The sequence below is a fragment of the Lolium perenne genome, chromosome 7, assembly GCF_019359855.2.
Source record: "Lolium perenne isolate Kyuss_39 chromosome 7, Kyuss_2.0, whole genome shotgun sequence".
Lineage (NCBI taxonomy): Eukaryota > Viridiplantae > Streptophyta > Magnoliopsida > Poales > Poaceae > Lolium > Lolium perenne.
In genome coordinates this window covers 217,551,542-217,567,945 of record NC_067250.2, presented here as the reverse complement: position 1 = coordinate 217,567,945, position 16,404 = coordinate 217,551,542, and positions in this window count along the sequence as shown.

Here is a 16,404-nt window from a genome sequence, read left to right as displayed (position 1 = left end):
CAAAGCACATAAGATGTGATGGAATAAAAATATAGTTTCAGGGGAGGAACCTGATAATGTTGTCGATGAAGAAGGGGATGCCTTGGGCATCCCCAAGCTTAGACGCTTGAGTCTTCTTGAAATATGCAGGGATGAACCACGGGGGCATCCCCAAGCTTAGACTCTTCACTCTTCTTGATCATAGTATATCATCCTCCTCTCTTGACCCTTGAAAACTTCCTCCACACCAAACTCGAAACAAACTCATTAGAGGGTTAGTGCATAATCAAAAATTCACATGTTCAGAGGTGACACAATCATTCTTAACACTTCTGGACATTGCCCAAAGCTACTGGAAGGTAATGGAACAAAGAAATCCACCCAACACAGCAAAAGAGGCAATGCAAAATAAAAGGCAGAATCTGTCAAAACAGAACAGTCTGTAAAGACGAATTTTAAAGTGGCACCATAATTGCTCAGATGAAAATGCCCAAATTGAATGAAAGTTGCGTACATATCTGAGGATCACACACGTAAATTGGCAGATTTTTCTGAGTTACCTACAGAGAATTCTGCCCAGATTCGTGACAGACAGAAATCTGTTTCTGCGCAGTAATCCAAATCTAGTATCAACCTTGCTATCAAAGACTTTACTTGGCACAACAATGCAATAAAATAAATATAAGGAAAGGTTGCTACAGTAGTAAACAACTTCCAAGACACAAATACAAAATAAAAGTACTGTAACAAAATAAACACATGGGTTATCTCCCAAGAAGTTCTTTCTTTATAGCCATTAAGATGGGCTCAATAGTTTTAATGATGCACTCGCAAGAAATAGTAGTTGAAGCAAAAGAGAGCATAAAAAAGCAAATACAAAACAAATTTAAGTCTAACATGCTTCCTATGAAAAGGAATCTTGTAAATAAACAAGTTCATGAAGAGCAAAGTAACAAGCATAGGAAGATAGAACAAGTGTAGCTTCAAAAATTTCAGCACATAGAGAGGTGCTTTAGTAACATGAAAATTTCTACAACCATATTTTCCTCTCTCATAATAACTTTCAGAGGCATCATGAACAAATTCAACGATGTAACTATCACATAAAGCATTCTTATTCACATGCATAAAAGTATCATTACTCTCCACATAAGCATAATCAATTTTATTAGTTGTAGTGGGAGCAAATTCAACAAAGTAGCTATCATTATTATTCTCATCATCAAATATAGGAGGCATAATATAATCATAATCAAATTTATCCTCCATAACAAAGTGTACTAAAAGACCAATATCATTATAATCATCATAAATAGGAGGCAAAGTATCATCAAAGTAAATTTTCTCCTCAATGCTTGGGGGACTAAAAATATCATGCTCATCAAAGCCAGCTTCCCCAAGCTTAGAATTTTCCATATCATTAGCAGCAATGGTGTTCAAAGCGTTCATACTAATATGTTCCATAGGTTTTTTAATTTTCGCAGCAAACCATCCATGTCTTAAATCAGGAAATAGAATAAGAAGCTCATTGTTGTCCATTATGCCTAACTAGTGTAAACAAGAAACAAAAAGATGCAATTGCAGGATCTAAAGGAAATAGCTTCGAGCACACACACAACGGCAACAGAAAAGTACTTTACCTGGGACCGGAGTATGAGTGCCTTTTACCTTTCCTCCCCGGCAACGGCGCCAGAAAATAGCTTGATGTCTACGGGTGCTTCTATTCTTGTAGACAGTGTTGGGCCTCCAAGAGCAGAGGTTTGTAGAACAGCAGCAAGTTTCCCTTAAGTGGATCACCCAAGGTTTATCGAACTCAGGGAGGAAGAGGTCAAAGATATCCCTCTCATGCAACCCTGCAACCACAAAGCAAGAAGTCTCTTGTGTCCCCAACACACCTAATAGGTGCACTAGTTCGGCGAAGAGATAGTGAAATACAAGTGGTATGAATGAATATGAGCAGTAGTAACGGCGCCAGAAAAGTGCTTGCTGGCGTGCAGTTGATGGTAGTAATATTGCAGGAAGTAAACAAGCGACGAACGATAAACAAGCAGCGATAGCAGTATTTAGGAACAAGGCCTTGGGATCATACTTTCACTAGTGGACACTCTCAACATTGATCACATAACAGAATAAATAAATAGATGCTAGACTCTACACCCTCTTGTTGGATGATGAACACCACTAACTGTGTAGGATTACACGAACCCTCAATGCCGGAGTTAACAAGCTCCACAATATTCAATGTTCATATTTAAATAACCTTAGAGTGCATGACAGATCAACATAACCAAACCAAGTACTAACATAGCATGCACACTGTCACCTTCACACTACGAAAGGAGGAATAGATCACATCAATACTATCATAGCAATAGTTAACTTCATAATCTACAAGAGATCACAATCATAGCCTACGCCAAGTACTACACGATGCACACACTGTCACCATTACACCGTGCAGGAGGAATAAACTACTTTAATAACATCACTAGAGTAGCACACAGATAAATTGTGATACAAAACACATTGCAATCATAAAGAGATATAAATAAGCACTTCACTATGCCATTCATAACAGCGAATAAGTATTCTGTGAAATATAGCCTAAGAGACCCACACGGTGCACACACTATCACCTTTACATACACGTGGGACAAGGAGTCTCCGGAGATCACATAAGTAAAACCCACTTGACTAGCATAATGACATCTAGATTACAAGCATCATCATATGAATCTCAATCATGTAAGGCAGCTCATGAGATTATTGTATTGAAGTACATAGGAGAGAGAGAGATGAACCACATAGCTACCGGTACAGCCCCGACCTCGATGGAGAACTACTCCCTCCTCATGGGAGACAGCAGCGTTGATGAAGATGGTGGTGGTGTTGATGGAGAAGCCTTCCGGGGGCACTTCCCCGTCCCGGCGACGTGCCGAAACAGAGACTCCTGTCCCCCAGATCTTGGCTTCGCGATGGCGGCGGCTCTGGAAGGTTTTCTCTGGTTTCGTCGAACGTGGTAGGGTTTTCGCGACGGAGGCTTTAAGTAGGCGGAAGGGCAAGGTCGGTGGAGTCACGAGGGACCCACACAACATGGCGGCGTGGGCCCTAGCCTGGCCGCGCCGCCTTAGTGTGGCGCCACCTCGTGGCCCCACTTCGTATCTCCTCCGGTCTTCTGGAAGCTTCGTGTGAAAATAGGACCCTGGGCGTTGATTTCGTCCAATTCCGAGAATATTTCCTTACTAGGATTTCTGAAACCAAAAATAGCAGAAAATAGGAACTGGCACTTCGGCATCTCGTCAATAGGTTAGTTCCAGAAAACGCATAAATTTTACATAAAGTATGCATAAAACATGTAGATATCATCAATAATGTGGCATGGAACATAAGAAATTATCGATACGTCGGAGACGTATCAAGGTCTTACAAGGCTTGAGTGTATTTGACACTCAATGAGTAAAAACACATGAGTGATTTTAGATCACGAATAATATGTACAATATCAGATGTCCTATGCTCTAAATGGTTAGGAGCATATACCAGAATGCATGATTCATGTGATGATCATTGGATAAACAGTAAGAATATCCCTGAGTGCTTTAGAAGAACCAAGGATATATAGTTTTGTATGAGTAATGACAAACAAATCGCTGTAAGGTGTTGCACCGATATTAGTTTGGTCACATATAAAAATAAAATTTCAATCTCAAATTAGGCTAAGTGTTGTTTAAAAGGTAGCACAAAGAGCTAGAATTTGTCTATGCTAGATTTAGATGAGTTCTAAATGTTGTGACGGATTCTACAAACGAAGGCAGAATATGTCATTGTTTTGCCAATGACTGAGGATGTTAAGTCAAGAGGTTCTTTGAGAACTTGGTGTAGTTCCGATAGTGTCAGAACTTTGAAGCTATATTGTGTATGACAATATTAGTGACATATTTCAGACCGCGGAATTAAGGTTCCACCAGAAGACCAAACATATTTAATGCCGACTCATTTAGAAAATGAGTGATGCGTTGAGACGCAAATGAATTGCAAAATACATACGTTTCTGAGCATGTCAGATCCGTTAATTAAAACTTCTCCCGTGAGCAAAACATGATAAAGCACCGGAAGGCCAAGGTGTTATATCTTTACAAATGTAAACTAGATTATTGACTCTAGTGCAAGTGGGAGACTGTTGGAGATATGCCCAAGAGGCAATAATAAAATGGTTATTATAATATATCTTTGTGTTTATGATAATGTTTACATACCATGCTATAATTGTATTAACCGAAACATTGTTACATGTGTGTTATGTGAACAACAAAGAGTCCCTAGTAAGCCTCTTGTATAACTAGCTTTTTGATTAATAGATGATCATGGTTTCGTGATCATGAACATTGGATGTTATTAATAACAAGATTATGTCATTATATGAATGATGTAATGGACACACCCAATTAAGCGTAGCATAAGATCACATCATTAAGTTATTTGCTATAAGCTTTCGATACATAGTTACCGAGTCCTTTCGACCATGAGATCATGTAAATCACTTATACCAGAAAGGTACTTTGATTACATCAAACGCCACTGCGTAAATGGGTGGTTATAAAGGTGGGATTAAGTATCCGGAAAGTATGAGTTGAGGCATATGGATCAACAGTGGGATTTGTCCATCCCGATGACGGATAGATATACTCTGGGCCCTCTCGGTGGAATGTCGTCTAATAGCTTGCAAGCATATGAAAGGTTCATAAGAGACCACATACCACGGTACGAGTAAAGAGTACTTGTCATGAAACGAGGTTGAACGAGGTATAGAGATACCGATGATCAAACCTCGGACAAGTAAAATATCGCGTGACAAAGGGAATCGATATCGTATGTAAATGGTTCAGTCGATCACTAAAGTCATCGTTGAATATGTGGGAGCCATTATGGATCTCCAGATCCCGCTATTGGTTATTGGTCGGAGAAAGGTCTCAACCATGTCTACATAGTTCGCGAACCGTAGGGTGACACACTTAAGGTTTGATGTCGTTTAAGTATATATGGAATATGGAATGGAGTTCGAAGTTTTGTTCGGAGTCTCGGATGGGATCCAGGACATCACGAGGAGTTCCGGAATGGTCCGGAGAATAAGATTCATATATAGGAAGTCACTTTCCAAGTTTGGAAATGATCCGGTGAATTTATGGAAGGTGGTTTCTAGAATTATCCGGAATAAATCACTATGGAAGGAGGAGTCCCGGAGGGACTCCACAAACCCTAACCAGCCAACCAAGTGGGAGGGTGGAGTCCATGGTGGACTCCACCTCCTTGGCCGGCCAAGTAAAGGGGGAAGGGGAGAGTCCCTGTCCCTCTAGGTTTCGTCCATAAGGCAGTTTTTTCTGTTTGGGTCTTATTCGAAGACTTTGGGCAAACCCTTGGGGTTCCACCTATATAATGAGGAGGAGAGGGAGGGGGCTGCCCATGGCTTGGCCGCACCACCCCTGCCCCCTTGAGGCCGGCGCCCATAGCACCCCCTCTCCCCAAACCCTAGCGCCCCTCCTCCACTACTTCTCCCGCATATGCTTAAGCGAAGCTCCGCCGAAGATCTCCATCGACACCGCCACCACGCCGTCGTGCTGCCGGGATTCCGAGGAGGATCTACTACTTCCGCTGCCCGCTGGAACGGGGAGAAGGACGTCGTCATCAACTCCGAACGTGTGACCGAGTACGGAGGTGCTGCCCGATTGTGGCACCGTCAAGATCTTCTACGCGCTTTTGAAAGCGGCAAGTGATCGTCTACCACAACAACGAGAGCCTCCTCTTGTAGGCTTTGGAAATCTTCAAGGGTTAGTCTCGTTCATCCCCTCGTTGCTCCCATCTTCTAGATTGCATCTTGGCTTGGATTGCGTTCTCGCGGTAGGAATTTTTTTGTTTTCTATGCAACGTATCCCAACATTGCTCACGGGAGAAGTTTTAGTCAACGGATCTGACATGCTCAGAAACGTATGTATTTTGCAATTCATTTGCGTCTCAACGCATCACTCATTTTCTAAATGAGTCGGCATTAAATATGTTTGATCTTCTGGTGGAACCTTAATTCCGCGGTCTGAAATATGTCACTAATATTGTCATACACAATATAGCTTCAAAGTTCTGACACTATCGGAACTACACCAAGTTCTCAAAGAACCTCTTGACTTAACATCCTCAGTCATTGTCAAAACAATGACATATTCTGCCTTCGTTTGTAGAATCCGTCACAACATTTTGGAACTCTTCTAAATCTAGCATTGTGCTACCTTTTAATCAACACTTAGCCTAATTGAGATTTGAAATTAATTTTATATGTGACCAAACAAATATCGGTGCAACACCTTATAGCGATTTGTTTGTCATTACCCCATATAAAACTATATATATCCTTGGTTCTTCTAAAGCACACAGGGATATTCTTACTGTTTGTCCATTGATCATCACATGTATCATTCTGGTACATGCTCCTAACCTTTTAGAACGCAGGACATCTGATTGTGTACATATTATTCGTGATTTATAATCACTCATGTGTTTTTACTCATTGAGTGTCAGATACACTCAAGTCTTGTTAAACCTTCACATGACAAGAACATTTTCTTAATATTTCTATATTGAACTACTTCAATATCCATTCTATGTACTTTGACTTAAACTTATTATGTGTCTCAATCTATCTTCATAGATCTTGACACTAAATATGTTTCAGTCCATATCCTTTCATTGAAGTTAATTCTCAATGAAACCTTTTATAATCAAGTATATAATTACATCATTATAACCAACTATATGTATCTACATAAAGTATTATAAATATGTCTTAGCGCTCCCACTTAATCTTGCAAATGCAAGCATCTTCATCGTTTCTGATGAAATAAAAAATTCTTTTGACCATTTCATCCAGTGAAGATTCCAACTCCGCGATACTCACTTCATCCAATTGAAGTTCGTATACCTATCTAGTATTCCACGGACTAGCAAAAACTCTTGGTTGTATCTTGTATACACCTTTAATACACACTTCTGTTAAGTAATGTATTTTGCCATCCTACTAGCATATCTCATAAAAGAAATATGTAGCGATTACTAGAATAATCCATATAGACTTTAAGCATTGCTATAGAAGATCTAATCTTATCGTAGTCAACTCTTTGAACTTTGTCGTAAACTATTTTTCGACAAGTCGAGCTTCTTCAATGATATTTCATCCAAGTCTATCAATTTTATAGATCCATTTACTTTCAAAAAGTATTTATCTATCTTGGATTTTATGGCGTATAGCCATTTTAACGGAGTCAGGGCCCATCATAACTTCTTTGTTTGTAGTTGATTTATCATTGTTCAAAATCAATCCTTTGTTCACAAATCATTTATTTGATCACAAAGTAAACCATACCTACAAGGTTCAATATGTACTTCGATCTCCATGACTAAAACACTTTGTAGTCATGAGAGCTATGATCATCGTGGCCGCTTCCGGAACCAATTCCGATGCTGCGCTACTCTGATCATTATGCTCAGGTTCATAAACCTTATCAAGTTCTATTGTCCTCCCACTCAAATACTTCGCTAGAAAACAATTTCTTGGAAATAAGCAAGTAACATTAACAAACACTTTTGTCTTTTACTTCATAGTGGAAAGAATTCCCAATTAACAAAGACATTCATCCGATTTTGGTTGTAAACTTATTTACCTTATGCTATGCATACCAAAATTTAAGAAAGGACTATTAGGGTTCATACCCATGCCATAACTCGTATGGTGTCATTTCAACGGATCATGATGATGCTCTATTCAGTGTAAAAGCGGTAGTCTCTAAAGCATAATCCACAAAAATATAATGGCTTCATTTTATTTTATCTCATCATTAATCCAACAAGGTTTGGATACGTCTCTCGGATACTTCATCATCACTATGATACTCCAAGAAACGTGAGTTGTAGAACAACTTCATAACTCTCTTAGATGTTTGCTAAAACCCGTAATTCAAATATTTCCACTATGATCCAATCATAGATATTTGACTTTTCTATTACGATGATTTCCACTTCATGCTGAAATTTATTTGAATCTATTCAAATGTTTCAAACTTCTTCCTTATAGAATATATCCACATATATATACTCAATTCATTGTTGGAAGTTTTCATGAAGTAGAAGAATCTCCCGCACACAACTATGCCCAGTGAACCACATATATCATCATGTATGTTTCCACTAAGTTAGTTGCCCGTTCCAACTCTTGGCCTATGAACGGTATTTCAGTCATTCTCTTTAGAAAAGATTTGCAAGCGCCAAACGATTCAAAAATCGAATGACTCCAAAAATCCATTTGCATGGAGTTCCTTCATGCGTTCCTTTCTAACATGACCTAAATGGCGGTTCCACAAGTAAGTGGAATTCAAATCATTTGCCTTATGGCATTTTAGCGTCAGTGTTATGCATGTGTGTTTCACCATTAAGATTTATAATAACTTATCCATCGTACATGGAGTAATGTCATAATTTGAACAACTCATTGTTTTTATTTGACCAGAGCAAAATAACAATTATTAAGTTCTTTATTATAAATTCTAAGGGCTAGATAGAATGCCAACGACGAACATAATAACACTTTATTTTTGTTCCAGACGTGCATTCCTATCATATTCCTTGTTAGTCATTTATGCCATTGTTTTCTTGTATTGCGTTATTTTGTATGACACTTCATACCAACCAATATGGTACTAATACCCAAGAATTTCATTGTGTGACCAAACTAGGACTCCACCCCTCTAGGGTTGGCCGGCCAAGCTTGGTGGAGTCCCTCCGGGACTCCGCCTTCCATAGCGATTTCTTCCGGACTTTTCTAGAACCTTCCATAAATGCACCGGATCATTTTCAAACTTATAAAATGACTTCCTATATATGAATCTTATTCTCCGGACCATTCCGGAACTTCTCGTGATGTCCGGGATCCCATCCGAGACTCCGAACAAAACTTCGAACTCCATTCCATATTCAATATCTACTAATACGACATCAAACCTTAAGTGTGTCACCCTACGGTTCGTGAACTATGTGGACATGGTTGAGACCTCTCTCCGACCAATAACCAATAGCGGGATCTGGAGATCCATAATGGCTCCCACATATTCAACGATGACTTAGTGATCGAATGAACCATTCACATACGATACTGATACGTCCCAAACGTATCTATAATTTCTTATGTTCCATGCTACTTTTATGATGATACTCACATGTTTTATACACATTATATGTCATTATTATGCATTTTCTGGCACTAACCTATTGACGAGATGCCGAAGAGCCAGTTGCTGTTTTCTGCTGTTTTTGGTTTCAGAAATCCTAGTAAGGAAATATTCTTGGAATTGGACGAAATCAACGCCCAGGGGCTTATTTTTCCACGAAGCTTCCAGAAGACCGAGGGAGAAAAGAAGTGGGGCCACGGGGCGCCGCCACACTAGGGCGGCGCGGCCTAGAGGGGGCCCGCGCGGCCCTAGCGTGTGGGGCCCCCGTGACTCCTCCGACTCCGCCCTTCCGCCTACTTAAAGCCTTCGTCGCGAAACCCTCTGTACCGAGAGCCACGATACGGAAAACCTTCCAGAGACGCCGCCGCCGCCAATCCCATCTCGGGGGATTCAGGAGATCGCCTCCGGCACCCTGCCGGAGAGGGGAATCATCTCCCGGAGGTCTCTTCATCGCCATGATCGCCTCCGGATCGATGTGTGAGTAGTCCACCCCTGGACTATGGGTCCATAGCAGTAGCTAGATGGTTGTCTTCTCCTCATTGTGCTATCATGTTAGATCTTGTGAGCTGCCTATCATGATCAAGATCATCTATTTGTAATGCTACATGTTGTGTTTGTTGGGATCCGATGAATATTGAATACTATGTCAAGTTGATTATCAATCTATCATATATGTTATTTATGTTCTTGCATGCTCTCCGTTGCTAGTAGAGGCTCTGGCCAAGTTGATACTTGTGACTCCAAGAGGGAGTATTTATGCTCGATAGTGGGTTCATGCCTCCATTAAATCTAGGACAAAGGATGAAAGTTCTAAGGTTGTGGATGTGCTGTTGCTACTAGGGATAAAACATCGATGCTTTGTCTAAGGATATTTGTGTTGATTACATTACGCACCATACTTAATGCAATTGTCTGTTGCTTGCAACTTAATACCGGAAGGGGTTCGGATGATAACCTGAAAGTGGACTTTTTAGGCATAGATGCATGCTGGATAGCGGTCTATGTACTTTGTCGTAATGCCCTGATTAAATCTCATAGTACTCATCATGATATATGTATGTGCATTGTTATGCCTTCTTTATTTGTCAATTTCCCAACTGTAATTTGTTCACCCAACATCTGTTTATCTTATGGGAGAGACACCACTAGTGAACTGTGGACCCCGGTCCTATTCTTTACATCTGAAATACAATCTACTGCAATTGTTCTTTACTGTTCTTCGCAAACAATCATCATCTTCCACACTATACGGTTAATCCTTTGTTTACATCAAGCCGATGAGATTGACAACCTCACTGTTATGTTGGGGCAAAGTACTTTGATTGTGTTGTGCAGGTTCCACGTTAGCGCCGGAATCCCTGGTGTTGCGCCGCACTACACTTCGCCGCCATCAACCTTCAACGTGCTTCTTGGCTCCTACTGGTTCGATAAACCTTGGTTTCTTTCTGAGGGAAAACATGCTACTGTATGCATCACACCTTCCTCTTGGGGTTCCCAACGGATGTGTGTTAACTGCACGCATCAGATACCGATTCCCTTTGTCACGCGATATTTTACTTGTCCGAGGTTTCATCATCGGTATCTCTATACCTTGTTCAACCTCGTCTCCTGACAAGTACTCTTTACTCGTACCATGGTATGTGGTCTCTTATGAACCATTCATATGCTTGCAAGCTAATATAGACGACATTCCACCGAGAGGGCCCAGAGTATATCTATCCGTCATCGGGATGGACAAATCCCACTGTTGATCCATATGCCTCAACTCATACTTTCCGGATACTTAATCCCACCTTTATAACCACCCATTTACGCAGTGGCGTTTGATGTAATCAAAGTACCTTTCCGGTATAAGTGATTTACATGATCTCATGGTCGAAAGGACTAGATAACTATGTATCGAAAAGCTTATAGCAAATAACTTAATGACGTGATCTTATGCTACGCTTAATTGGGTGTGTCCATTACATCATTCACATAATGACATAACCTTGTTATTAATAACATCCAATGTTCATGATCATGAAACTATGACCATCTATTAATCAACAAACTAGTTATACAAGAGGCTTACTAGGGACTCCTTGTTGTTCACATAACACACATGTATCAATGTTTCGGTTAATACAATTATAGCATGGTATGTAAACATTATCATAAACACAAAGATATATTATAATAACCATTTTATTATTGCCTCTTGGGCATATCTCCAACAGTTGCGATGGCACAAAGAGGACCGTAAGTCGAACGAGGAGTTGAGACACCCCGCTTATGGAACGCAATGGAGAAAGATCGACAGAGAGTTCAAAGATTTTGCAGCTGACGCAAGGAACATAAGATTTTGTCTAAGTACAGATGTCATGAATCCTTTTGGCGAGCAGAGCTCCAGCCATAGCACATGGCCCGTGACTCTATGCATCTACAACCTTCCTCCTTGGTTGTGCATGAAGCGGAAGTTCATTATGATGCCAGTGCTCATCCAAGGTCCGAAGCAACCCGGCAACGACATCGATGTGTACCTAAGGCCATTAGTTGATGAACTTTTATAGTTGTGGGGCAGACCTGGTGTATGTGTGTGGGATGAGCACAACGAAGAGGAATTTGACCTACGAGCGTTGCTTTTCGTAACCATCAACGATTGACCTGCTCTTAGTAATCTTTCGGGACACACAAATAAGGGATACAATGCATGCACGCAGTGCTTACATGAGACTGAAAGTATATATTTGGGTAATTGTAAGAAAAACGTGTACCTGGGGCATCGTCGATTTCTTCCCCGAAATAATAACATAAGAAAGAAAGGCAAGCATTACAACGGCAAGGCAGATCACCGGCCGAAGCCTGCAGAACGTACTAGTGCTGAGGCATTTGATATGGTCAAGGATTTGAAAGTCATCTTTGGAAAGGGTCCTGGCGGACAATCAGTTCCGCTGGGAGTTGACGGGCACGCACCCATGTGGAAGAAGAAATCTATATTTTGGGAGCTATAATATTAGAAAGTCCTAGATGTCCACTATGCAATCGACGTGATGCATGTTACGAAGAATATTTGCGTGAAACTGCTAAGCTTCTTGGGCGTGTATGGGAAGATAAATGATACAAAGGAAGCACGACAGGACCAGCAACGTTTGAAAGACCCTGATGACCGGCATCCGGAATGGTTTCAAGGTCGTGCCAGCTACGCTCTTACCAAAGAAGAGAAGGTCATCTTTTTTGAATGCTTGAGCAGTATGAAGGCCCCGTCTGGCTTCTCGTCGAATATAAAGGGAATAATAAACATGGCGGACAAAAAGTTCCAAAACCTGAAGTCTCACGACTGCCACGTGATTATGACGCAATTGCTTCCGATTGCTTTGAGGGGGCTCCTACCGGAAAATGTTCGAGTAGCCATTGTGAAGCTATGTGCATTCCTCAATGCAATCTCTCAGAAGGTAATCAATCCAGAAGATCTACCACGGTTACAGAATGATGTGGTCCAATGTCTTGTCAGTTTCGAGTTGGTGTTCCCGCCATCCTTCTTCAATATTATGACGCACCTCCTGGTTCACCTAGTCGAAGAGATTTCCATTCTCGGTCCTGTATTTCTACACAATATGTTCCCCTTTGAGAGGTTCATGGGAGTATTAAAGAAATATGTGCGTAACCGTGCTAGGCCAGAAGGAAGCATCGCCAAGGGCTATGGAAATGAGGAGGTAATTGAGTTTTGTGTTGACTATGTTCCTGACCTTAAGCCGATTGGTCTTCCTCAATCGCGGCACGAGGGGAGACTAAGTGGAAAAGGCACAATCGGAAGGAAATCAACGATATGTATGGACGACCATTCTATGACTGAAGAACACCACACAGTTCTGACCAATTCCAGCTTGGTGGCTCCGTACTTCGAGAAACACAAGAATATTTTACGCTCGGACAACCCGGGAAAGCCTGAATCCTGGATTAAAAAGGCCCACATGGAGACTTTCGGCAGTTGGTTGCTAAATCATTTAATGAATGGCAATGATGTTGGAGATCAGTGATACGTCCAAAACGTATCTACTTTCCCGAACACTTTTGCTATTGTTTTGCCTCTAATTTGTGTATTTTGGATACAACTAACACGGACTAACGCTGTTTTCAGCAGAATTGCTCTGGTGTCTCGTTTTTGTGCAGAAACTCAACTTTCAGGAAAATCCCCGGGATTAATTCCAATGGGCCTATTTTCACAGAAGAATAACGGAGCCAGAAGGGCAGGCCAGGGGGAGGCCCACGGCCTCCAGACCATAGGCCGGCGCGACCTAGGAGGGGGGCGCGCCGCCTTATGGTGGCGACGCCTCGTGCAGCCCCAGGTGCCCCCCTCTAGACTACTTAAGGGCTTCGACCTAAAAACGCACGGGGGTTAGACGAAATCGCCAGAAGACATCCAGAACACCACCGCCATCGCGAAACTCCGTCTCGGGACCAGAAACTCCGTTCTGGCACTCCGCCGGGACGGGGAATTGGAGGAGATCATCGCCACCATCACCACCGACGCCTCTCCATCGACCAACCATGTTTCCCCCATCCATGTGTGAGTAATTCCCCCGCTGTAGGCTGAAGGGGATGGTAGGGATTGGATGAGATTGGTCATGTAATAGCTTAAGATTGTTAGGGTATAGTGCCTAGTGTCCGTAATTGGTACTTTTATGATATTGTTGCAACTTGTTATGCTTAATGCTTGTCACTAGGGCCCGAGTGCCATGATCTCAGATCTGAACATTTTATCAATTCATGATGATATTCATTGCTTTATGATCTTACCTGCAAGTTGTATACACATGTTGCTGTCCGGAACCCGAGGCCCCAAAGTGACAGAAATTGGGACAACCGGAGGGGAAGACGGTGATATGAGGATCACATGTGTTCACGGAGTGTTAATGCTTTGCTCCGGTGCTCTATTAAAAGGAGTACCTTAATTCCCAGTAGATTCCCTAGAGGCCCGGCTGCCACCGGCTGGTAGGACAAAAGATGTTGTGCAAGTTTCTCATTGCGAGCACGTACGACTAAATATGGAACACATGCCTATGGATTAATTAGTAATTGGATACTGTTTTATTATTATCTGCAAATGCCCTATCTTGATTGTTACATGAGTTTCTCTCATCCATGCAACGCCCGTTCATCCATCCCTGTGCCTACATTATTTTAATCCTACCGTTTACTATAATCACTACTACTGTCTTTGTTACACTGCTGCTGATATTTCACCACTGCTACTGCTATAAAACTGTTACTACTGATAAACTCTTGCGAGCAAGTCTGTTTCCAGGTGCAGCTGAATTGACAACTCCGCTGTTAAAGCTTACAAATATTCTTTGGCTCCCCTTGTGTCGAATCAATAAATTGGGTTTTACTTCCCTCGAAGACTGTTGCGATCCCCTATACTTGTGGGTTATCAATCAGTTGTACATGTTGGTTGGCGAAGACACCATCTTCGACTATAACGACTTTCCAAGGGTACGAGATAAATGGGAATACATTTTACACGATCGTTCAAGATAAAAAGAGCACCAACCAAAACAGTGGTGTCCACTTTGATGCAGCAACCGAGACTGGGCAAAAGGTCACATATTATGGTTACATAGAGGATATATGGGAACTTGACTATGGACCCTCCTTTAAGGTCCCTTTGTTCTGGTGCAAATGGTTCAAGCTAACAGGAGGTGGGGTAAAGGTGGACGAGCAATACGGAATGACAATGGTGGATTTCAACAATCTTGGTTACCTTGACGAACCATTCGTCCTAGCCAAAGATGTCGCTCAGGTTTTCTATGTGAGGGACATGAGTAGCAAACCGAGGAAACGGAAAGATAAGAAAACGATCAGTACATCATGCGATGATCCAAAGCGCCACATTGTTCTTTCAGGGAAAAGAAACATCGTGGGAGTGGAGAACAAGACAGACATGTCAGAAGATTATAATATGTTTGGTGAAATTCCGCCCTTCAGAACACTGACCCAAGCATTAAGTTAAATGATGAGGATGCTCCATGGATACGACACAATCGTAAGCAAGCAGGGACACAAGGGAAGAAATGATGTGTAATAATTTATTGTACCAAACTTTGTTAAATGGATCAAGTGAATAATATTATCTGTGATGTGTTTCGTGTCCATTTTCGAATGATTCGAGATAGCACTGATAATACATGAAATTTGGAGTAATTTAGTCATACTCCTGCCTAGGCGTATAATATGCATACTCGTAGTCTTCATAGTCTCCGCCGTTTTACTGATAGTCGCTGCCTTCTAAGTTGCCGCCGTCGTCGTCGCTGCCGTCGTCGCTGTCGTCGAGCGGCGCTCGTGGCTCGAACTGAGGGTAGCGCAGGCGGGGGATATCACCGGCCGTGATGTAGTCCATGACGCTCTGTAGAGTCCGGCCGTACCCCCATAGCCGACGGCCGGCCTCGTGGAAGTTCCCAGGAGGCAGACCGTCCTCCTCATACCTGGCGAGCGCCCTCTCACGCCGATTGATGAAGAAGGCATCCCAAGTATGCTGGTTATCGGGATGCCAGCGGGGATTCATCTACTGCTCCAGCGTGAGGTCGAGGTAGTAGTGGTTCGTGATGGCCGCCCGGCGCGCAGTACCCTGAGGGACAGGAGGGACTGGCACGCCTCCGGCGCTTAGGCTCCAGCCGGCGGGGACGCGGTAGCCCGGTGGGCAAGGGTAGTTCGAGGCGCAAAGCTCCTCCACCTGTTGGTAGGTTAGAGTGGGTACGGTGGAAGGCATGAGAGAGTGATGAGAGATTGTAGAGATGTGATAATACTGTCCAAGCCGGCTACATATATGTAGTGAGAAATGACGGGAAAAATGGAGCGGGAAGACAGGAGGAGGGAAGAAAGAGGCGGGAAGAAAGAGGCGGGAAGACCGGGACTAAAGGTGGTTTTGTATCATCTAACAAAAGTGTCGGTGGGATAAGGACGTCTGGGTAAGCTTTAGTCCCGGCTGGTGGGTGCAACCGGGACTAAAGGTGGTTTTTGGGTCATCTAAGAAAACTGTCGGTGGGATAAGGACATTTGGGTAAGCTTTAGTCCCGGATGGAGGGTGCAACTGTGACTAAAGCTGTCGGCAGGACAATGACGCGCGGGTGGACGCACTGCTCGATGAGATAAAGCATGTAGCGCACGACGCCCTGTCGGA